The sequence below is a fragment of the Antechinus flavipes genome, chromosome 2 (genome assembly GCF_016432865.1).
Source record: "Antechinus flavipes isolate AdamAnt ecotype Samford, QLD, Australia chromosome 2, AdamAnt_v2, whole genome shotgun sequence".
NCBI lineage: Eukaryota > Metazoa > Chordata > Mammalia > Dasyuromorphia > Dasyuridae > Antechinus > Antechinus flavipes.
In genome coordinates, this window is record NC_067399.1 from 538,996,786 (window position 1) to 539,023,326 (window position 26,541).

At 37.5% G+C, this 26,541-nt stretch overlaps 1 protein-coding gene across 2 annotated transcripts in view; it reads right to left on the minus strand.

The window, feature by feature from the left end:
* Positions 1-26,541, minus strand: part of SMAD3 (SMAD family member 3) — a 156,876-nt gene that overhangs the window by 86,947 nt on the left and 43,388 nt on the right. The gene's annotated exons all lie outside the window — the stretch shown is intronic.

Below are 26,541 nucleotides of genomic sequence, written 5' to 3' on the forward strand. Positions count from 1 at the left end.
TCCCAGGGTTGTTGTGAAGATCAAAGGAGGTTATAATTGAAATATGTTTAGGACAGTGACTGGCATATAGTAAATGCTATAGAAATGTTAGCTAGTATTATACTAATCTATTGTTAAGTCATAGCTCATAAAGCCCAAATTATAAGGTCAACTGTCTTAGACAATTAACTTTTTTTTTTTTTTTAATAATACCACCTTCCACCCCCCCCTTTTTTTTTTTTGGTTGCTTTACTATTTTTCAAAGACTTTCCATTAACATCATCCTACATATTGTTTAGTTCTTTTCAGTTGTGTCCAACTCTTTGTGGGTTTTTTGGAGGGTTTTTCTTGGCAAAGATTCTGGAGTGATTTGCCATTTCCTTCTCCAGCTCATTGTACAGATAAGGAAATTGAAGGAAATAGGTGAAACGGCCTGCCCAGGGTCACATAGCTAGTAAATGTCTAAAGCCAAATTTAAACTCAAAAAGATGAGTCTTTCTGACTCCGAGCCTAGCACTCTGTCCACTGTGCCATATAGCAGATTCTAGATATACTTATTCTTAGATGTACGAAGAAATAATAGTACCCTCTTTTTACAGACTAGGAAACTGAGGCTTAGAGAGATTAACTGAATTACACAAAGTCAAACAGTTAAGTGGTGGAATAAAAGTGAGGTACCAGGTCCCCTGACTGCTGGAGAGGCTACAATTCTATCATCCCACTTCCCTTAACAAGAATTCTTGTGAATTTTTAAAAACTCAAGTTCAACTATTCTGTCCCTTTGTAGTAGCATCATAAATTTAGAGCTAGAAGGATCTCAGAGATCATCCAGCATACAACTCTCTTAATGAGCTAATGAAATTCAGTGATCTGCCCAAGACCACATAGGCAGGAAGTGGCAAAACCTGGTTTGAACTCCTATCCTGTGACTCTGGCATTGTAACACTGCCTCCCACAGAGTTCATTAAGGATTGTAAAGTGCCTCAAAGTCATCCTTGTGCCCACAAGAAACTCTCACTCTGGGAACTGAGAGAAAGTATTATTTTCCTGCTATATTACAAATTACTAAATGGGGATCCAGGCTTTTCACCTCAATTTTCTCATTAAAATCTAGTTGTTATCAATCAGTCATGTCCTTTTGAAACTAACTTTTTAAAAAGATAACCTGTACCCTCAAGGAACATGCTCTTCAATCTCCAATCTACCCCATTCAACTAGGAGTCCTAACTTCTGTGTAGAGGATACACAATATCCAGTCCAAGTGAGTTCTTAGCCTGGGTAAAGGAGCCCCTGAATTTATACCCCTCCATTAGAATTTAGAGTAAACCAGCTCATTAAGGAGAAAAGCAAACAGAGTGGTCTGGATCGAGATGGATCCCCCTGTCCAGATTGTTGGAGATGATTCTCATGATTAAGCCTCATTCTCAGCAAGTAAAGCTGAAGACTTCTAGCCCAACTTATCAAGTTCACCAAACAAGGGTTGATTTTTACTTGTCAGAGGCATTCCCCTTCAAAAAAGTACTTCCATAAGTAGTCTTTGGTTACCAAGAGAAATCACTGACCATCAATTTATTGACTGTCGGGTACTTCAATTAATAAAATGATTATTAATTACCCAGAAACTCTGTCTCTCGGGGTTTCTCATTCATCATTTGGTTATACTCAGAATAGAACCTTTGTTTTAAAAATACATTTTGTAACTTGAAATTAAAGGCGAGTAGAATGCTGAGCTTGGAATTGTAAAGAACTAAGTTCAGATTTAGCCTCAGACATTTACTAATTGAGTGACCCTATGAAAGTCACAGACTTTGTCTTTCTCCATTTCCTCATCTATAAAGTGGGGAGGAAAAAAAAAGCTATCTTTTGGGGTTGTTGTGAAGATCAAATGAGATAATACTTGTAAAGCTCTTAGCTCACTACCTGGCACAACACAGGCATTTAACAATTGCTTATTTCCTTCCTTCTAATTTTAGAAAGGGCTGGTGCTGGAGAGTCAATTAAGAATTCAAAAGCGGGCAACTAGATGGTGCAGTGAATAGAACACCAGCCCTGAAGTCAGGAAGACCTGAGTTCAAATCTGACCTCAGACAACTTAACATTTCCTAGCTGTGGGACCCTAGGCAAATCACTTAACCCCAAGTGCCTTAGCCCCTCCCCCCCAAAAAAATTCAAAAGTGCTTTGATAACAGGATATGATCAATCACAGAACCTGAAATCACAAGTTCCATTTTTAAAAATCCTAAAAATTAGCAAACAGTGATACACACTCGAGAGAATTGTTGTTCACATCTTCATCAGTGTTCACTCCATCTCCAACCCCATGTCCCACCTCCTTGGTATGCCTCATGAGTGAATAGCTATTGCATGCCCACAAAAGCAAGCATGCTAGAGATAATGCACAGGATGAAGGGCACACACCCACAGCCAAGAAACATCCCCCACCCTTCAGAAGGTGAAGAAAGTCACTTGAGGGAAAAAAAAAAAAAAAACACCACAAAAGGCTCCTTCCATGTACAACAGAATGTACAGGAAGAAGAAGAGAGGGCAATCATAGGTACACTACTAGAGACCAAGAGGCCAACAGCCTGCGTCACAGCAAGACAGGAAAGAGATGGCTATGAAGCTGAGGCTATGTGGAAATCCCCAGCAGGTCTGGGAGCTCCCCACTCAGGGCTGTGACTCAGCGAGGCTCATCAATAAGTTTTGCTCAAACCTTCTTTGGTGGAGGGAGATGGGCAAGGACAAACTGTCTTTCTAATAATTTTCTCACAGGTACTATAAAATCCCACTGTAAAAAGGGCTCCACTGGGATAAGGATATGGGGATTTGAGTCCAAAGGCTTGCCTTTGAATTTAAACTCTGCTTACTGCTTAAGGCACATTGGTCAAATCACTGCCCCTCTCTGAAGTCTGGTTTCCACATCTGTAAAATGAGTAGGTTGGTGGTGTCACACTCAAATAGAAACAGGGACCACTAAGCCATATATAAAGATCCCTGCAGACCGAATACTGACTCCACAAATGACATGTTAACATTATCTCTGTTCTCCTGCATTTTTATTTATTTGGATAAATATTTCCCAGTGACATCTGAATCAGATTCTGCAATACTTGGGAGCATTGGGTTATATGTTTGAACCTCTGGGTTAGACCACAGAATTTTTAAAGTCCCTTCCAACTCTAGTCTATGATCCTAATGGACAAAAATGAGAATCCCAAGCTCCTTCCCTAACTAAACATTCAAAGACTTCCACAATCTGATTTCAGTCAACTTCCAAAATTTATTTTTTACTGTTCTTTATATAGCTTATGCGTCTAATCTTCATCTATTCAACACACCTACAGCATTTCACCTTGATACTTAACTTTATCTACTTACATTAATCCCCTAGTCTGTAATACTTACTAAACTCAACTCCTTCAAAGTCCGTTTAAAGATTCAGCATACAGTAATGGCTCCCTTTCTCCGAAACAATTACAGTTTTTAGTGTATTATTCATTTGCTACTTCCCATAGAATAATAACAGGGTAACAGTGAACATTTATAGAGAGCTTAGTATGTGCCAGGCACTCTAATAAATGCTTTGCAATTATTATCTCATTTGATCCTCACAATAATCATGGGAGATAGGTGCTATTTTTAATCACCATTTTACAGATTAGAAAACTGAAGCAAAGAAAGTTTAAGTGACTTGCTCAAGGTCACAGGCTAGTAACACCTGAGGCTAGATTTGAACTCAGATCTTCTCGACTCCAGACCCAGAACTCTATTCATCAAGCCACTTAACTGCCCATTCACTTTTGGGGGCAGTATAGTATAATGGAAACAACAGTGGAGTTAGAGTCAGAAAAGACCAGAGTTCAAATCTCACTTCCAACTTTAGCTGTGTGACCATGAACAAATTTTTTAACCTCTCTTACCTTTCAGTTTCCTCATGTATAAAATGGGAACACTACCACATGTCACCTGGCTCAGAGCGCCAACTAAAAACATCAAATGAATATATGTAGAGTGCTATTTAAATGTGGGATATGATTATTTTATATTTACATAAAATAATAACAACAATTTATATGGTATAAAGAAGACCTGAATTCAAACCTAGCCTCAAACACTTACTATGAGACCTAGGCAAATCACTTAACTTCTACCTGTCTCAGTTTCCCAACTGTAAAAATCTGTATAGCAACAAGTTGCTATAAGGATCAAATGAAATGATATTTATAATTTGTTGTTGAATTATCTCAGTCATGTCTGATTTTTTTGTGACCCCATTTTGGGGTTTTCTGAACAATGATACTGAAGTAGTTGCCATTTTCTTCGCATTTTACAAATGGGGAAACTGAAGCAAACAGAACTAAATGATTGTATGTGTTTACATGCCTACTAAGTGTCTCAGGCCACATTTGAACTCATGATTCTGAGTCCAGTGCTCTATAAACTAAAGTTTAACTTTCCTAAACTTTAAAGCCCTATATAAGCACTCGTTATTATCACTCTCAAGGACTGTCTACCTGAATTGGTAGAAAGAATTCCCTCATCCAGGAATTCCCTATCCTTATGAAATCACAGATCCCATCTCTTACAAATTCCCATGAATTAGAGGAAAAAATATGTAATGTGTAATATCAGTATAGAATATAGGAGAAAGAATATTAGAGTGAGTAGAGAACTAGCCTTGAAGTCTGGAGCACCCTAACTATAGTCCTATCTCTGCCATATTCTGGCCTTGTAATCCTGGATAGGTCATGCAGCCTCTCAACACATCCAGGGTCGAAGAAAATCTCTCAGAAAAAAAGAATACTTTTTGGAGGAAGTGAGTTTGGGGATTTCCAAACTCTCTCAGCTATTTTTGAATTCTGGTGCTGAATTAATACTCCCCCTCTATCGCTTTCATCTCCCAAATCTGATAGACTATCACCTTCATTCACAAGATTTTTCAAAGATAATTTAGCAGAAAGAGAGCTAGGTAATTCCCCAAATGCCCTAGAAAATACAAGATCTAAACAAGCTTATTGGACACATATTTTCCACTCATTCAATAGATTAAAAAAAAAAAAAAAAACAACCCACAAAATCTTCACCACTTCCTACCTCTGAGCATTTCTGTACACATCCAAATTTTACCTATTCTCCACAATTTAGCTCATATCCCCTTTTTTGCCAAGAAGCCTAGCTAGCCCATTCTACCCAGTGATCTTGGGCCCTCTTCTTCACTGTAGAAGCCTGTCAGTGCCCCTCATCTAACACACACACACACACACACACACACACACACACACATACATACACACACACACATACATACACACACACACAGAGTCTCTCCCAGCAAAGAACCATCCAGCATTCTATAATTTTTTTAACCTTCTTTCACATGCATTATTATCTCATTTGATCCTTACAACCACCCTGTGAGAAAACAGGGCAGATACGATCATCCCCATTTTACAGATGAGAAAGCTGAGAGATTCAGAAAAGATAAACGACTTATCCCAGTCAGCTGTCAGGATGTTATGCTTCAATCAGCTGTCTTTTTAAAGTGCCCCTCCTCCCCTTACAACCAGCAGCCTTGTTTCCCTTCCCTTCTCTCTCCACCCTCCCCCACACTCCTACCATCAACATGATAGACAGAGAAGTCCTTCTCTTCACAAGGTGGAGATGACTTGTGTCTGGGTGGTCCTCACAGTAGAGTGCCCAACCCAAAGCCAAGGACAATTAGGGGCTTTACTATGCTGAGGCAATGGCATCAGTTCTATGAAAATCTGTCCAATTTAAGCCTGGATCTTGCTTAGAGACATACACTTTGGATTTTTCCACTGGGCAGATTCCAGGCACTTGGACTCGGTCAAAGGGAGGATACAGTTCTGACACTGTGGATGAGGAAAGGTGGGCACTCTCGAGGGTTGGCAAAGAAAACTGAACTTCACTTTTTTCCAAGGCCACTGCCATCTTTCAGATCACACACATGCACATACTACACTCTCACTCTTCAGCATTCTACACCCTTCAAATGGTTTTTAAGAAGCTTCTTAGGAATCAGAATAATTTCAAAAAAATAAGCAAGCCTGGGCCCTAAATTTGTCAGAACTGTCTGGCACAATCATACCTACCTTTATATTTTAAGCACTATGAATAAAAGACATAGTGCCTGATTTCATCACTCCAATCTCAGAAGTAGCCAACACATTGATCTAGCAAACAAGCCTGGGGACTTTTCTTGTATTAACACATATCAATTATGTAAGTTTGATGAATGAAGATCCCCTACTTCCCTTAGAGAAAGAAAAGTCACAAGAAAATTTAAGAAATATTCTCAAATTCAACTTTATATAAAGTATTGCACATTTATGAGCCCAAAAGTTTCTCAGGGCAACTAGGTGGAGCAGTAGATAGAAAAATGAGTCTTCCTAATTCTAGACCAGGTACTCTGTGTTCAAATCTGACCTCAGACTACTAGCTGTGTATCCCTAGGCAAGTGACTTCCACCTATTTGCTTTAGTTTCCTCATCTGCAAAATGAGTTGGAGAAGAAAATGGCAAACCACTCAGTTATCTTTGCCAAGAAAACACCAAATAGTGTCACAAAGAATCAGATAGACTGAAACAACCTTATCATTAACACAAGAAACAAATTAAGTAGAAGGGCCCTGCTCTTATTTTTACCATCTAGTTGGAAAAAACAACACTAATATATGAGAGACTAAATAGGAACTAAAGAAAACTTCATGGGGCATAGTCCATGAATGTTTTTGTCTCTCTGCTTAACTCTAATATTAGAGTTAAGTTCCTTCAGGACAAGAATAGTAGCTTATACTTCTGTATCTTCTCTTCCCCACCCCCAGCCAGAACACTACTACTAGCCAGCATTATTATAGAAATGTGAATATTTGAAGAACGAAAACTGAATATTTATGTAAGGAATGTAAAATCAAAGACAAAAAGAGAGCAAAATGGAGACACAGACAAGGACAATTCAGAAAATCAACCCAATATTATTCAAAAGGGAAAACGGTGATTTCATTCAGAGAGACTTTAGATACAAGGGACTTGCATTCCAGCCTTGGTTCTATCCTAACTAAATTTGGGACCTCAGACACATCATTCATTCCTATGGTCATTTTGTTTTTCATATGTAAAACTGAGTGTGGTAGATTAGACCAAGAATTCCTGAATTTCTGTCACTGAATCTTTTGACAATCTGTTAAAGTGTCTAGATCCATCAGAATAATCTTTCTAAGTCTCTAAAAGTAAAATATGAAGTATTACAAAGAAAAACACTGACACTGAAATACAGTTATGAAAAAAAATTAATTCACAGACCTCAAGTCAAGAATCTTTGGACTAAATTTCAAAAAATCTCTTCCAAATTAATCTCATCAATCAGTTCTAGAAAAGACTTTAGAGATTTTTGAGTCCAGCCCCACACATTTTAGAGATGAAGAATCTCAATAGCCAAAAAGAGGAAGTGACTTTTTCAGGGTTATATTGAAAGTTAATGGTAGTCAAGATTTGAATTCAGATCCTCTAAATCCAAAACAAGAAACTCTTTCCACTACCCTACGCTACCTTCTAAATTATTTCTTGTAATCCAGGGGATTCATATCATTGTATAGTCATTCTGGCTTTTAGTTATTCCATTGAGGGTTTCCTTGGCAAAAATGATGGAATGGCTTGCCTTTTTCTTCTCCAGCTCATTTTACAGATGAAGAATTGAGGCAAAAAGGGTGAAGTCACTTGGCCACAGTCACACAACTAGTAAGTGTCTGAGATCTGATTTGAGCTCAGGTACTCCTGATTCTACGGCTGCTACTCTATCCAACTGCCTATCCCATATGTATATATTTATATTTATTCTCCAACCTCTGTGTGTGTGTGTCTCTGTCTGTCTGTCTCTCTCTGTGTCTGTCTGTCTCTCTCTTTCTCTTTGTCTCTCTCTATGTCTGTCTCTGTCTCTCTCTTTCTCCCTTTTGGCCTCTCTCCCATTTTATTTTCAAGATGAGTAGAGAGTAGCTGCCTTTTGATAAATTTCATGTTGAATGAGGAGAGAGCTTCTCATGCTAATGGAGATGAGGAGGTGGGAGGTGAGGCTAGGATACCAGCACCAGCTTGAATCCAGCTTCCCCTTCCGGTTTTGGGTAATGACTTTAGCAATCAGAAGTGGCTGCTCCCAGCACGCAGGGTATGAGATGCCACGGTAAGCTGCACACAAGGTCACACGAAGTTCAGCTCCAAAGTTTTCTCAGCCCAGTGGGTTTTACTCATCCTGTGAATATGAAGGACTACGTATGCATGCATGTGAATACATCATAAAATAATTCCATGTCTCTTACCTAATTTTCTTTGCCTAGTATTAACATTTCTCACCACTACTACTGGTGAAATGAGACATTAAAAAACAGGGGTAAAAAAAGATCAGAGTACATTCCAATACTTTGAAGGAATTTCCAGGAAATGTTTCATGTCCAGTCATTAAGAAATCAGAGAATGTTAGCAGCAGAGCAGACTTTAGAAACCATTCATTCTAGTTTAAACCCCCTTATATTTAAAAAAATAAATAAATAAAAATTTAGAATGAATTAATAATTGAGAAAAAACTGAGGGCAAAGAGGTAAAAAGTCATGTCTAGATTCACATAGCTTCAAGTGAAGTCAAATACTTCTCAATTTTCCAAGACCCTTGAAAAAAAGCTTATTTTCTATCTGATACAGATACATATATGAAGCAACCTTATACATTAAGAAAATTATTCCAATGTATAACTGATTGGAACAGCTCTATGAACTGATAAGTCCTACAGAGTTGCCAGAAACACTAAGGGGTGTAGTAGTAGTAGTAGTAGTAGTAGTAGTAGTAGTAGCAGCAGCAGCAGCTGCAGCAGCAGGAACAGCAGCAGGAATATCTAGCATTCAAATGTTTTAAGGATTGAAAATGGCTTTACATAGATCATCTCACTGGATCTTCACAACAACCTGTAATGCAAGTGAGGTAATATATATACCTATTCTAGTACCACCTAATTGTCCATGGTCACACAGTTTTTATAAGTGCTAGAGATGAGACTTGAAATCAGATTCAATCCCAATCCAGCCCTCTACTCATGCTAAATTGCTTCTTGAAAGATTCTCTCACACAGGGAATTTATGACAGAAAGTAAGACTTGCAATAAATTAGTCTGGGAATTCTCTAATTGTAAAATACACCTATATACACAGATTGACCCATTTAAAGTAGCCTAATTTTAAGTGTGCCCTGATTTCTGTAGCATAGTTAAGGTTCAAACCAAACTAATGAAATCAGTTTTTTTCTAGGGCATTTAGTGGATTGAGCACCAGGCTTGCAGTCAGGAAAACCCAAGTTTGAATATAGTCATTTACTATGTGACTTTGGACGAATCTAACAACCTCAAATTCCTCAACTATTAAATGAGGATAATCACAGAACCTAGACAGGCCAAAGGAGGTAATATATGTAAAGTACTTGGCACAGTGGCAGTAAATTCTATGCTATGTAAATTCTAGCTATATTGAAGAGTAGAATTTTTTTTTAAATAATAAGAAAGACACTAGATCAAGAATCAAGAGATTGGCAATACGATCTCTTGCTACTTCTATAACATTGGGTAAATATAAACTCTGGATTTTTGTTTTCTCACTTTGATAATGATAAAGTTTAAACTATATCTCCAAGGTTCCATCCAAATCAAAAATTCGATTTCAAATTGTAAATGTAAGCAAGCATAGAAACACAACTTGAATTACTTTGTCTGGACACAACCCATGTGTGAAAATGTTTATTATGTTATTGAAAACTTTTCTGGAAAGGTCACAGAGGAGCATCTCTATAGACCATTCATAATGAGGTCAGCTGTGTGTGCACCTCAATCTATTTTTTCTTCCCACATTAAGGCCATCAATCAAGGATGAAATTCTAAAAGCCCAAATCTGCAAAGTATGCTTGGATCAAGTTACCACCACTTTATTAGTTTTCATTCCCAGGAGAGAAATTGAAGTTTTTACTTACTGATGTACCTTTCAGAAAGTAAAGCTGTCATTTTCAATAAACTAATTCTTAGTTTACAAATTCTCTGAGACATCCACAGACCAAATGCTCTGTTTAGAAAAACTAGTCCATGGAAGGGAGGATCCACTTAACTCCCTATGCCAGATCAGAGCTGCTATTAAGTCCCTTGGTGATTTGTGGCAGCTGGGGGATGGGTTGCAGACAAAAGCCACAGACCATAATAATAATGCAAACTTACCTCATTTTGAACCAATGCCGGTTCCTCCTCCCCACCCTCAACTTTAAAAACCAAAAAGAATTGCTCACAAAGACTGACTTTCCCCTCAAGATGTAATACGGTTAAATGGAAAGAGAGAGAACCCTGGATTTGGAGCTTAAAGACCCAAACTCGAATCTTGATTCTACCACTTTCTCTCCACATCAGTGGTGTCAGACTCAAATAGAAACACAGCCACTGATTTGTACTGAAGGATCCCAGCAGTTGCATATTGACTTAGTTTTCAAATCCAATATTATTGAAGAGTTTTTTTTTATTATTGTTGTTGTTCAGTCATTTCAGTCACATCCAACTCTTCATGTCTCCATTTGGAGTTTTCTTGGCAAAGACGTTGGAGGGGTTTCTCTCTCTCTCTCTCTCTCTCTCTCTCTCTCTCTCTCTCTCTCTCTCCCCCCCCCCTCCATACATACATACATAGGATCAAGTGTCAGGCATTTAAGCAGCTGGGGGCATGGTAGCTAGAATCCTCGATCTAGAGTCAGAAGATCTGAGTTCAAATCTAGACACCCAGATGTTTACTTGCATTTTTATTTATTTAGTTAAATATTCCCTAGTTATGTCTCTTAATCTATTCCCCTTGCTCTGGGGAGAGTTGAGGGCTCCATAGACTCGTCATCTTGGATCTATATTAGGGTGGACAAGTAACAACCTCTCTGGACCTTGATATCCTCAGCTACAAAAAGAGGAGGGTCTCTTTGGGCTCTAAATCTATGACTCTATGATATGATGACTCCCTTTCTTGACTGAGGCCCAGAGTTAGGGGAAATCTCTGCCAAAAAGGCTAAAACAATACAGTTGAAAATAACACTGGCAAAGGGGAAGAAAGAGAAATGAGGAACAGCTCGGACAGATTTCAAAAAGAATCATCACTGTTACAATGGAAAGAACGCTGGCTCTGGTATCAGATGAGCTGGGTTCAAATATCACTTCTGATGTTTAGTCATTGGGCATATCACAACTTTTATGGAGTTTCAGTTCTCTCATCTAAAAATGAAGGGGATGGACCAGATAGCTTCTAAGATCCCTTTTCCGCCCTCTGTCTCTCTGTCTACATCTTTCTCTCTCTGCAAGTCTGATAATTAGAGTCTGTGTTTAGAATTTAACAAAGAGACTCTGGGCTCCCTAACGAACTTTACCCTCCTTATCCTTTAAAGCAAATCTCTATATCCTCTTCTAACTTGTTTGGCAAAGGGTTCTTGAAAAGAAACTGAAGACAGAACCCACTGAAAACAAAGTGCCTTCCTAGTGATGGTTAGGGCTGGTGCTGAGCCCACCCAAGGTAAGCAAAAGATGCTACTGTTACCATGTCAGTATTGGCAGAGAACACTCACAGGCAGCTGGCACTTTAAATCCCCAGCTGTGGTATTAGGTGGAGAGAATTTCCGGCTCACCAATGCCCCACAACATAAACGACATTCTGTTTCCCCTCTCCCAGGCTCTGACTGTGAGGAAACCCTCTGTGGCTTTTTCCCCTTCTCTTGAGATGCCAAAATCCATCACCAACACAAGAAACTCCTTCTGCTACCGGGGTGACTAACATTTATCATTTGTATATAAAGTAGCCATTATTCAAGCACATGAAAATTCCACCCACAGCAAGCCCCACAAATTAAACAAACGCCCTTCTCCAAGCTGCAGCATGCCTCTGCATTCCATAACTCTGAAGAAGAGTCCCCTTTCAGTCAATACTGCTTTTTTTTTTTTTTTTTTTTTTTGCCTGTTACTTTCTTAAAGGCCTGGCTCCCCATTGCTTACAGATTTTAAATTCAAAATTCTTATTGCACCATTTCAAGACCTTCCATGATCTGACCCCAATCTCAAGCTGGACTATATGAAGAATCTCTTCATGTTCAAGCTTTTGCCCTCTCCAGACAATCCAATCTCCTCCACCCATTTACTCAGAATATCCTTCCTCACTCTTAAGAACCACAAAATCCGAGTTCAAAGGGAAATCTCAGTCCATTCAGATTCCACCCCATCATTCAAAGACCAATACTCCAGGGATTCTTCCTCAGCTACAAAAAGAGGAGAGTCTCTTTGGGCTCTAAATCTATAATCCTATGATATGATGACTCTCTTTCTTGACTGAGGCCTGGAAGAATCCAGGACTACCTGAGCTCAAAATCACCTCTCTCTACTATGAATTTATTATCGAAAATCACCTTATGTCAACACCCTTGCAAGTTTTCAAAGCTGTATCTCATTTCTCTATGTCTCCCCTAGCAGAGTTTCCTGTCTATAGATTTTCTTTTCAAATTTAAATTTTTATTAATTTTTTTAATATCACTCTTAGTTCCTATTAGATCTTCCTCCACCTACTCCAGGAGAGTGGAACAAAAGAAAAAGAACAAAATAAAGAAAAAAACAAAAATAGAGGAGAAAAACAAATCAGCAAGATGAGTATATTGGCCACTCTGTCATAAAGATAAAATGCTATGCTCATAGTCAGCCCAACTCTAAAAGAAGGGAAGGAAGTGCATTTTTATCTCTCTTCTTTAGAAATAAACTTGAGGTATTATAATTTCATAGCATTCAATTGTTGTTCTTTCCATTTACAATGTAGTCATCATATATATTGTTCTTTTGGTCTTGATTTCATTTTTTCTCTATTTGCACAGTCTATTCTTAGTATCTATTGAATGAAACAATAAAATACTTCTTATTTCATTTAATCTTCACATTTCATTTAATGTAAAGCAGATACCAGATCCATCTTATAGCTGTAGAAATTATGACCCAGAGGAGTTAAGTGATTTGACCTAAAGTCATATACCTCTAAGTAGAAAAAACAGAATTTTAGAGCTGGAAGGGATGGGAGGAATATTAAAACTCAGACTAGAATTTCTAATTGCTAACAAACAACTGGTATTGATTTATACTACCCTATACAAACAGAATAAGTGTGATATTACTTAAAATGTTTCTCTCTTTGAATGACACTGTAAAAGTTATTTGAATTATTTGAATGGCACTCTCTCCAAACTATAGGCAGTCCTCAGACTTCTGGGGAGTTACTTTTCTCAGACAGATATAGTTAAACTGATAAAGAAAGATCCAATTTTCATATAAGAACCATGGAATAACTGGAGATTACTTTCCTAAACAAGGACATATTATCCAACACTATATTTAATCAACAGTAATATAGGATATGTCTTTCTAGAGCAGTGGTAAAAAAGATAGAAAAAGGGACCACCAAACCTTATGTTAGGATCTCTATGGGCTGTATATTGACAACTTTAAAATAGAATGTTATCTATATTTTATGTACTTTTATTTATCTTGTCAAATAATTCCCAGTTACATGTTAATAGAATTCAACATTCCAGGGAGTATTATGGGCCACAAATGGCCTAAGAGCAGTGTAAGGCCTAAAGACTTCTCATTTGACTCTTCTGTTCTAGAAAATACACAGAAAATAGAAAGTAAATATTATGCTTTGATATATATATATATATATATATAAAACAATTAGATGGGACAATATAGTAAGAAATCCCATAAAACTGTACATAATAAGATATTATATCAAAGTTTAAAATATAAAGTCCTCATCTTCCAACTTTGGAATTCCAGCCTTAATTTAATTAGTTAATCATAAATAGCAAGATTCACCTAATCAAGATCATGGAATTTAGAAGTGCTACTTTCTTGTAGACTTTAGTAGGCATCAGTAAAGAGAATGGGAGGAGGGGGAAAGATTTATGATCATTTGATAGGTTTCTGATAAATTGATCTAGGGGCATCTGTTTTACTACTTCCTTTTCCTGGTTGTAAATTTCCCTGTTGCAAGAATGTGGAATGCAGATCAAGTTGCTAGTCTTTCTAAAATCTTTCTGCTTTCTTGAACTGCCACCTCATCAACATTAGAAGTTTCTCCTTGCATCCTGTCATTTAAGGCATACTTGTCTTTAAAAACATACACACTAACCTTTACTTGCACTTCATTTCACCCTTTGATCCCTCATTACACTGCTGCTCAATCTGCAATGTTAAAAAGCCTTTGGACTTGTGCCTGAATAGTGCCTGAATTTGCAATTCACAGTTATAAGGCATAGAGCGCTCCTCTTATTGTTGAGCCTCCTCCCCCTTCCTTGGGCCAATAATACGTGCAGGAAATACTGCTCAAAAAGATAAACTGGATGGAGACTTCCCCAAGCCTCAAGTAACCAAGACACACACCAGCCTGCAACTTCACAATACTCCTTGTCAGATCAGTAATGAAAGGCAGATCAGTAATGAAAGGCGTGTGAGCATCTTGTTGGCACTGTGATGTGCTGGCTGCTCCTTAAGGGTTATGCTAATCTTCTGGATTACTCTGAAGATAAAATTATTCTCTGTCAGCACAAAAATGATATTGACCTCTTCAGAGCAAAGCTTCTGTAAACTGCCTCGCAGCTGATAAAGGGGAATCCCAAAGGGTGTCTAGGGAGTTATCTAGGCTAACATTTTTAGTGTTCAATACTTCGCTCTCTCCCACCATCTAGTTTGAGTTGAACATCAATTCTCTCTGAAGGTACAGAATTTAAGGGAGAAAGCAGGTTGATTGTTAAAAGACCTTCTAATAGATCAAAAATTCAGGAACATGGCTTCAGTTCTGGCTCCTCTTTTCCACCCCCTCTCCTAACTGAGTCTATGTAATTAGGTATAAAGTTCCAACTCCACTGTTTACCAGTTATGTGGTATTTGAGTGAACTGTTTTTCTCTAGAATTGTTTACTCCTAAGTAGAAAAAGAAGGCTGAATTAGATGACATTATAAGATCACTTCCCAGGTGATAGTATCTTCCCCATTACTCTGTAAATGTTTTGAATTTATTTTTTTGTTTACTATTATTTTCCCCTCCCGCATCACTATAAACTACAATGTAAATTCCCTGAGAACTGAGACTATTGTTCCCTTTTGTTTTGTCTTTGTATCCCAAGTGCCTATTAGTAGTAAGTGATTAATAAAGGCATAACTGAACAAACCTCAGTTTCCCCATCTAACAGATGTGATTAAAATCCCTGTGACTGAATAATATAAGAAGAAAATTCTGTGCTCTAAAGTAATCCCCTAATTTACTACAGACCAATGCAGTAACTTAGAACTTAGTCTGATCCTGAATCCACAAAAATCAAGGTTTTCCTGTCTCAGCCACCAGAGGCTCATTCTTGTAGTTATGGTTTGTAAAGGAAAGACAGTCAAAATGCTGATGAATTGGAACAAGAAAAAATTTGACCTACAATGAGACTTAAATATTTATGCCATTTGGGCTCAGAGATCATGAGACCATTAAGAAGTGAAAAGTCCCTCCATGCACCAAAATTTGGAGCAGACTTTTTTGGGGTAGCAAAAAATTGGAAACAAAGTAGGTGTCCATCAATTGGGAAATGGCTAAGCAAACTGTGATACATACATATAATGGAATATTACTGTGCTGTAAGAATATAAATATGATGAACACAGAGAAACAAGGAAGGATCTACATGAATTAGTGCAGCATGAAATAAGCAGAGCAAAGAAAACAGTAACTACAACAATATAAATGGAAAGAACAATCCTTCCAAATAATCAAAAGTGAATACTACAAAATTACAAAACATGAACATGGCTCCAAAACAGAAATATGAAAAGAAACAGGTATAATATATTTGCCCACATTTTCAAATGTTCCAATGTATTAACAGTTTTTATATTTTTTCTTTTTCTTTTATTTCATTTAAAATATTACTTGTTATAAGGGATGACTCTTTGAGAGAGCAAGGGATGCTGGAGAAAAATTTTGGTGAGGCACAAAAAGATATTAATGAATATTTTTTAAAAACCTTGATCCTGGAGAATTGATGCTGAAATATAACATCCTCTTCTCAGAAGAGAGGCAGGTGGCTCTGAAAAGTTTTATTATACTAATTAGAGTGCAAAAACAAAAAAAAATTGATTTTAAAGAGTTTTTACTTTCTCAACTATTTAAAAATGATTTAAATTTTAAAAAATAATTAAGTTAAAAACAATTTTAAAAGAGTTTTATTTTGTCAACCATTTAAAAAATAATTTAAAATTTAAAAAATAATTAAGTTAAAATAATTTTTAAAGTTTTTACTTTATCAACCATTAAAAAAAGGATTAAAAAGGGAAATGAAGAACCATTTAATAGGCACTCATGCATGTGAAACACTGTGCCCTTTTAGTGTAGAAACTGAATGAAGAGCTCAGTGTGGTGCTAGCTCCTCACTCTCATTCAGTACAAAGAACAAGGAACAGAAATGATAAGTCCAAAAGAAGCCTTGAATCATATGGCAGCAGCTACAGAGTGCACTCTGCTCAGGAGAGTGGCAGGACTATTACCTGGATGATTCGCCTACTAGATGCTACAAAAAGAATTGGCAGCTTTATACATTTTTGTAAAACGCTTATTTCCCACTATCCCACACGTTGGCTATCTGCCTAGATTTACTGATGGCCTCCTGTGTATAAGGAACTGCTCTTACTTATTATAGAGGAAAGAGAGGGTATTTAACACAGCAAACAACATGGCCTCTTGTCCTCAAAGAGTTTAAAGTCTAGCTTGGAGGAGGTACAGATGCCATGAAAAGGCAGCAGTGATACTGTAAAATATAAATCAGTCAAATGCTAAATGACTAATAGTATATGTATTAAAAAAATGCTTTTTGGGTAAAGGCATCATTATGGAGGGGAGGACTTCAGAAAATGACTGTGTCTTCAGCTGGGTCTCCAAGACTAAGTGGAAAATGGATTGGTGGGAAATAGAGAGAACAAAACCCTAGGGATTTTAGATCAGAGGTATAAAGGATCCCAAAATGACCTGGTCAAATTTCTCCATTTTAGAAATGAAGAAACTGAAGCTCAGATTAACAAGGGACTTGTCCAGGGTAATACTAATAATAAATAACAAAGGGCAAAATCCAAGCATGTGAAAATGATGAAACCAGAGTGGTTAGAGCAAGGACTTCTGGGAAATAAGGCTAAGAAGACTGTCTCAGAAAAACTATGGCACACCTTGAATGCCTGTGTATTAAATTTTTCCCTATAGACAATGGTGTATACCCAATTCTTTTAGTAGTCTAAACCTCCCAACAACTGAAACAGTCCATGCTGCTCAATCCAATGGGACTTAACAGCAGTTGTTTAATAGCTGTTTTATGTAAAAGAATACATCATTCATAGGATGACCCATGTACAAAGACCCACAAACATGTACATGTCAGACTGGCATGGATATCTTGGGCATGCTTTAAATTCATATAAACTGAAGGTCTCGGCATTTAAATAATTTCTGCAGCTCAGGAAAAAGTGGGTGTAAGTAAGCCAAGCTTTCAAAAGCGCCACATTTCACACATTTTAAGTGGTTTTTCACACATTTTTAAGTGAGTGTGGGATTGCTATGTGTGAATGCAACTTGGATTTAAAAAGGGGGAAAACAGTGGTTAAACTTGACTGTCTTCTGCTCTCTCAGAGAGAAAGAGAGAGAGAAAGGAAGAGAGAGAGAGAGAGAAAGAGAGAGAGAGAGAGAGAGAGAGAGAGAGAGAGAGAGAGAGAGAGAGAGAGAGAGAGAGAGAGAGTGTTAGAGAGTTAGTTCTTCAATAAGTTTCTTATGGCCCAAGTACCCTTTCCTGTCTAACAACGTAGCAACCCAACACCAGGGAGATTAGTTCCTGTCTCTGAACAAAACTGAAGCTTAACAATGGTTAATAGATTCTCATAGAGTATAGCAACTAAAAGGAAAATCAGGCTTTAGAAGAAAAGGTGCCTCTAGAGATTTCTTCCTTCTCCCACTTATCAAATAGGAAATCTCATCCCACAACACTTAAAATTAAATGGCTGGCCCCTAAGAAAATTTGCATCAAGTCTGACATAGCCTAGACTAATCGGAGAATCTATGCATATGCAGATGGAAGAGAGCAGGAAGGCCAGATGTCTGCTATCTGGTCATCTATCAGAAAACCATGGACTACTGGGGAAGTCATCTTCATGGCTGCAGCACATGCACATCCCAGCCTATAGCTCGGAGATTGTCATGGTTGTTTCTTCTTTGTTCTGGAAGAGGACCGTGACATCAGGGAGTTGATGCCATGACTTGCAAGTGAATTGTATTTAACGAGGGAGGGGTGAGCAAGGTCAGTCGTCTCATGTACCCCTCCAGAGCCATCGGGGTCCAGTGGCCAGAAATAGATCAAGATGATTGGAGATGGCTCTGGATGCAATGGGAGACCTTGGCCTTTTTTAAATTAAGGTTTTCAACAGGTCTCAGTCTGACTGAAGACACATCCATTCAATGATTAAGGCTACATAGCAATTGAAGCAAAGAATCTTTTCTTTCACCTAGACTGAAAACACAAGACAAGAACAGCAAAACCAACAACAACAACAACAAAAACCTAACTAGGTTTTCTGAACAAAGCAGAAATGATTGCTATTTACATTCAATCTGAGTCCTATGGCTCTGAAAACAGTAATCAAATCAATACTACTTCTATTGGAGGAAAGAAGGAGACATTCTATTGCTCTGTGTACTCCCCATTTTATGCCACAGTTCTCTTTTACTGTCCTGACTTAGTTTCACTAATTATCCTGACCCAGTCCTGACTCAGTTTCTCTGCTTCAGTTTATAATAAGCAGCTCAAAGCTCAATGCTGCAAAACCTTCTCCTCCTTCTTTATCAGAATATTTGATAAGGATAAAAAATCTTATGTTTTAGAATATCAGAATGCCTCTCCCCTCCCAAGCTATCAGAATGTCAGATACTGTTTTATCAAGATGCCTCCCCCCATTAGAGAATCCCGTCTCCCATGCCCTGTCAGAACCAGATTATCAGAGTCCCGTTCCCGATCTCAGCATCCTAACTCTGCCCTGCCTCAGTCTACCCTCTGAGTCTGAGCCATGTGCACACAGATCATTGAGAACTCTCATTGTTTGCTGGATTCTTGGAGACGACAGTCTCTTTTAACCCTAGGACCAAGCCATGGATCCATTTGGTCCCAATAAATCTCTCCCATTTAATAAATTATTAAATATTCTCTAATCTCTATCTTGACTTGGGACATTACACCCAGGACTTAAACTCATTTCTTTGACTACCAAGGCACTAAATGTATTGTCCCAAATTAGAATGTGAACTCCTCATGTTGAGGGTAAAGATTACCTCATTTTATATTTGTATCCCCAGCATCTAGTAAGTGCTTAATAGATGCTTCTTAAATTTATTCATTCACATTTAACAACTTGAGACTAATCTAACACCTTCATTCCTTACTGATACGGACATAACTGCCTCCTTCCCTAAAAGCCTCCTGTCAAATAAACTGACAACAGAAGGGTAAAGTCCCCATTCTAGGAACCAGTTACTTCCTGCTCATTGAATATAGTCATCTGGAACTAGTTTTTAAAAATATTTATTTAACCTTTAAGTCTTTTGATTTTTGCCTGATATTAAAGGGAAGGGCCTTGATGATCCAATCAGTGTAGTCCCTGTTTTGATAGATGAAGAAACTATATTCTAAAGAAAAGGAAAAAAACTAAGATGACACAATTAAATTATAAGCTCCTTGAAGGCAGGAATGCTATATTTTACTTCTTTAAATTTTCACTGTGTTCTGCAGTGTGTGTGGGTCTGTGTGTGTGTGTGTGTGTGTGTGTGTGTCTGTGTTAATAATTATCTAATGACTTACATGTGGATTTGTGGCTAGAAGATTATTTAGTCTAAACCCCTTTTTTCCAGATGATAAACTGAGGCCAAAAGAGATTAAATGACTTGCTCACAATCACAGAGATATAGAGCCTGGGTTACAATTTAAACTAAGTTCTTCCTGACTCCAAATCTAGCACTTACTACACCATGCTGACTTGACAGAAGGTATTTCTGTTAAATGGAGACCCAAGTTTCAAATTCTCAAATTCCTCCTAGACATGTAAAATTCTAGACCCAATAAACAAAGCCTCCCAACCACAACACTGGTAAGTTCCTGAAACCAGTTCATATTTCTATTGTTACCATCTGTCTTTCAGTCTTCCAAAACTCAGGCCAGCATCCCAAATGCTTAGTTAATATAGTCATGAAAAAAGTCTCTAAAATTCTGATTCTTTATCCATAAGTAGAAAGACAAAGAATTTTTTTTTTATCCTGGTCAAAATAGAGTACTATATAACTAAGCATTATGTGTTTTGTTGGTTTGTCTTTTTGTTGATGACAGAAATCTATAACAAAGGCAGGAATTTGGGCAGAATATAGAGGGCAACAATCTTGTTTCTGCCTCGCTTTTGTTGTGGTTCAAATTTACCGGCGTGGCAAACCCAGAAGATTAGATAAAGGGAAAGACATGGGAGAGGAGAAATGGAAGATGGATTAGAAGGGAAAATTATGATGCCATAGTTTCACACTCCTATCATTTTCTTTGGTAAAGTCTGCTGAAATTGGTCTGAGGACCCCAGATCCCAATAAGGAGTTTAATGGGAGTCAAAAAAGAATTTCTAACCCTAAGTCAAATGCTGTCTGGGATGAAGGAAGAGCATAATTTCCAGGCACAAGAAGTTTAAAGAAAAGACTCAGACCTCATCTACAGAAACTGTGCCTGGCTTTTGTTCTGTATTTCTTTATGCATGTGTGATGAACTCCACCCCGCATCTGCTGCCCCACTGATTTCGAATCTATATCGCAATATGCCTCCACCTTCTGGTATGTGTGTGGTTGGGACACCCCCTCCCCACCTGCTTTCCTGATTCCTTGTTGTACTGTCTCCCCTTTGGACTGTAACTCCCTGACAGTGGTAGTAGAGCTTAGCACAGCACCTGGCTACATTAGGCACTTAATAAATGCGTGCTTATTGATTGGATTGGTTTGGTGATTTATAGTCTCGGACTACTAAATCAGATTAATTTTATCAGTGAAAAATTTTCTAGGAGCTATCTTCTAGCAGATAGCACCAGAAATGACCAGCAGGTGGTCTCAAAGAAAGAATATCTAGAATCTGGTAGCAGAGATAAGCTCAGCCTGCATGTACCCATGGATGTTTAGAAGTGACCACTAAAGTAACACATCTCAGAGATGATTAGTAAGTACCTAGCAATAATCACAATACCATAGTGAACAGAGAAGATAGATGTCCAGTACAGTAGTGTTATAATATGGGAGGGCTTCGGTAACTCTGCAATATGTTGCCATGTTCACATACCTTCTATGTGTAAACCTTTACTATATGAGTGCCCAGCATGTGCTTCTTCATTTGTTCTCTCACAATATTTGTTCCTATATGTATTGTCTCCTTATGGGGTCACTAATCAGGTGTCCTACACATTTTGCATGTTCATTGGTCACATATGTTCTCTCTAGGTGTGCTCATCCCATTGATCATAGTACAATCTGTGGGAGAGTATACTCTATGTCTACATCGAAGGAATCTTGTCATTTTCTTCATTATACCGTTCTAATAAATGTTCAAATAAAAGACTAATATGTCCTCTTGCTGGTAAAAATATACACACTAGTTGAGGGGGTTGTCTCAAATCTTGAATAATTTTTTTTGAGGAACACTCTTGTGAAAGGAATGCCCCAAGGCTTAAAATTCAGATTGTTTTAAGGATTAAAGCACACATTTAATTCAATCAACATTGACTGTGAATCTGACCTGAAACTACTTCATATTTACACTCATTAGAAAATTATAAGACAGTTAGATGCACAACAGATAGAATTCTGGGTCTAAGACTCAGGAAGATCTGAGTTCAAATCAGGATTCTAATACTTACTAGCTTTATGACCCTATTTACTTAACCCTATATGCTATAAAAATGAGCTGGAAAAGAAAACAGCAAAACACTCCAGTGTCTTTGATGAGAAAACTCCAAATAGGGTCACAAAGAGTAAAATACAGCTGAAAGATAATTGAACAACAACAAAATTATCTAATGGTACTAAGGGAGAAAGAAGAGAGTATGTTTCACACAGAACTACAAAGAGAAACAGAGATATTGCCACTAACATTTCTTCTAACGCCCAAGGATTTAAACAGGTCACTGAGTTCTATCTACCTAATTTCTGGACCACAAATATTTTTCCAAGCTAAAGTTTCACTTAGGGTCTGACAGAGTCAACAGTATTTGAAACTACAGTAAGTCCACATCAAATACCGGAAGACTTCTCATTTCTTTCAATATCAGATGTTCACAGGTATTTAAAAAAAAATAATAGTGTCACGTAGTAGGCCTTCTATTAAACACCAAACATGTCTATTTATACACAATTAGTTCCTTTTGAAGGATGTTGAAAATCAGTAGTACAATTAGAAGTATTCAAGATGGACATACACACACATAGACACATGCCAGAGACAAAATGTTTTTTTCTGAAGAGCTGTGGGGCCCTCTAGTAAGGGGACAAGAGAGTTCACTTTTAAGCAACTGTGGCAGTATGAGACACATATGCTCCCAATGCACTGAAAGCCGGCAAGGACAAGAAGCAGGAAAAGCCCAATTGAAAAGAAATAAGATGCTCTGATTTCATTAATCCAAATTCCATTCATTCAGAATCAGGATAGAAGGAAAAAGTCTAAAATATGCTCCTCCTCTGTGAATTTTCAATAAAAAAGAATGTCATATTCCTCTCTTATTCTCCCAACTAAATCAGACCAAAGGCTCCATGAATTAAAGATCTCTTCAAGAGGTTTGAAATTTTTGGGCCCAGAAACAAATTCTCACAAATTAAAGGACTTTTAAATTGATGACAGATTTTTCTACACCATATCTCTACATTCTAAAATGTTGTTGGTCAAAGCCTTATTAAATGTTCCTGATGTGCTGTTTTAGATGATGCAAGAGGCAGACACAAAGCTGAATTATTTGTAGTTTATATACTTTTATGGGGCTTAGAGTTTAAAATAGGTAGATAAAAATTTGCTACAAAAATAATTATAGTACAAAATGAGAATGTGATTTATGATGTATACATTGATATTACAAGTAGTGTCAGGAACAAGAGATTATTTTTGGGTGAGATTAGAAAAGACTTCCTAGAGACCTACATGGACTGATGCTAAGTGAGATGAGCAGAACCAGGAGATCATTATACACTTCGACAACGATATTGTATGAGGATGTATTCTGATGGAAGTTGATTTCTATGACAAAGAGACCTAACTGAGTTTCAATGGATAAATGATGGACAGAAACAGCTATACCCAAAGAAGGAATACTGGGAAATGAATGTGAACTATTTGCATTTTTGATTTTCTTCCCGAGTTATTTTTACCTTCTGAATCCAATTCTCCCTGTGCAGCGGGAGAACTGTTCGGTTCTGCAAATATGTATTGTATCTAGGATATACTGTAACATATTTAACATATATAGGACTGCTTGCCATCTTGGGGGGTGGTGGTGGAGGGAGGGAGGGGAAAAAACGAAACATAAGCGATTGCAAGGGATAATGTTGTATAAAAATTATCCTGGCATGGATTCTGTCAATACAAAATTATTATTAAATAAAATAAAATTTAAAAAAAAAAAAAGAAAAAAAAGAAAAGACTTCCTACAGCAAGAATACCAAAACATACCTTTGAAAGACTGGTAGGATTTCAATAGGCATAGATAAAAGGAGGAAATATATTCCAGGAAAAAAGGTTAATTTCAACAAAGGTTTGGAGGCAGGCCAGTGGAGAGCAAAATTTAAGTAAGTAACTTGGATTATCCAATTTAGGGCAGTGTTTGTGATGGGAAATAATGTGAGATAAACTGGAAAGTTTAATGGGGCCAAGATATGGAGAAATTTGAATATTGGGCATCAGAGTCTAAAATCTATTCTGTAAATAGTTGAAAGCCGAGGCAATAGTTGAAAGTGTTGAGGCTAGAATGATACAGAAAACAAAAAGGAAATAATTGCAGTAGTTTGGATATATATATATATATATATATATATATAAAATAAGACAGAATAAGTAATTAATTATGGGGAGTGAGTGAAAGGAAAAGTAAAAAAAAAAAAATGGTTGACTGCAAGATGGTGGCACCAATATAGTTTTGACAATCTAGAAGGTCCCAGATTTATAAGCATCTCACCTATAATAAACCCTAACATTTAACATCGCTCCTGCCAGATGAGTGTATTTACTTATGAAAGCCACAGTTCCTCTTTGCTTCTTCTTCTTTTCCCTCTACCATTGCTTTCTCTGGTGATGTCCAAAACCTTTACCTTCTACCTTCCCACTCTATTGATTACTTCCACAGCAGCCTTAGGAATCTCACTTTTCTATGGCATCCCCATGAATAATAGGGGTGAAGGAGGAATTCCCATGATCACTGCCAACTACTATTAGTGGATATGTGTTCCTTGAATTCAAAATGAGTTTTCCCTCAAAGCAAAAGTATAAAGGATGATGAAGCTCTGTGGGACTATAGGTATTAATTTAAGTATATTTTGGATTGAATCAGTTCCTATGTCAGCTTGGGAATCATTTTTTAAAATAATGCTTTTTTCAAAGGGCAAATTTGTTTAAAGTTTCAAGTGATTGATTTACATACTAACTTTTGGAATATGGAGGAGGAGGAAGAGAAAAAAGGAGGAGGAAAAAAAATGAAAGCATTTATATAATGCTTTGAGACTTGCAAAATGCTTTACATATGTTATTCATATTTATAAGAAGATGGGAGTTTACCTGTACAGATATTTAACCTTGCTGCTCCATGTGAAAGTAATTTCTTTAACATATTCAAGAATTCTTTTTTTCTTTCTACTGTCAGGCTATTTATTCCCTTTGCCTTTTAACAAAAATCCTAATAAACGAAGTCTGGAAATATCTACCTCACATCTTCTCTAAGGTGAGTAGTAATCAATAATGGATGAGTATTAACACATGTTATTTATAGGAGTACCTTTTTCCCTTTAAGAACATTTGAGTCAGGAAAGTAAATTTCCACAAAGGTAAATTAGGGGATAACGTCAATTTATGAAATGGTTTATAACAGATTTCCTTTAAATAGCTACTTGGCTCATACATTTAAAAATACTTTGATTTACGAAAATCAAATGTACATTTTTAGTAACATCTTGTCTAGCTTCTGAATTAAGTGAAATACATCTCTAAGGTTTGACTCCTTGTATGGATTTCATGAGAAAACAAAATGGCGGCAAACAATTCTCAGGTCACAGATGTGGAAGTCAGTTTTGGATATGAGTCCTAGTAGCCTTGGACACATTACTTACCCTCCCCCAGCCCCAGCTGCCACATCTGTAAAATGAGAGGTTTGATGACCTTACCAGTACCATTCTACATCCTATCATCCACATCTGTAAAGCATTTAACCACTCTGCTCTGCTCTATCTCCACAGACAAGTAAACTACCATCAACTTACTCGTTCACAGTCCATCAGACTGTATTTTCCCCAGGTCACTTAAGGAGCTTGGAAAATGTCCTCCTCCCCCCTCCTCCCCAAAAACCCAAACATCTAATTTGGTGAATTAAAAAAGCACAGTCCACTTAAACAATAGCAATCTGCTTCCCCCTCCTGCCTCCTGCCCCCTTCCTGCCCCTACAGTCAAAGTGAGCCCTCTGAAATGCTCCGTCAAAGTAGCTTGCTCTCTTCTAACTCACGTAACTTGTTTTCCTTAATTAGCTCACTGTGGCAAAAGAAAAGCACGAGCCCCACCCTAAAAATGAGCATATCTGAACCTCAGCTATATTTTGCGGTTTGCTTCTGAACTGCCGACGGTTAACCAGAGTGACAAGCTTGGGACTGGTGAGAGGGAAGCAGTGAATGAGTAAGAGAGCACAGGAGCATTAAGTGGGCCCTGCTTCTCCCTCACGCTCTGAAATTTCTCAGCTTCCAATGCTGGGCCTCCCTGGGACCCTTATTAATCACAGAAGAATAGAATAATAGAAGAAAAAGGAGAATAAAAGGTCATGAGAAGGATGAAATCAGAATATGTGTGTCCATGTGTGTGGTGTATTGAAATCTATGTCCCCAGAGCTTATTTAACACAACATCTGACATATAGTAATCCCTTAATAAATATTTTATCATCATCATCACCATCACATCAATACAAAGCAGCTGGGGTGCCACTTAGTAGGCAATTAATAACCAGTTGCTGAATTTAACTAGCCCCTTGTTAAGGAAACCATACCTTCACTTACAGCACAACCTTTGCCCTCTAATAGTTAAAACATAGATTTTTGAATAGTAAATGTTCTGTCCAGACCAGATATTTCACTAGTAGAATCAACTCCAGTGATACAGTGGACAGTGTCAGACTTGGAGATGGACGGAAATCTGGCTGCA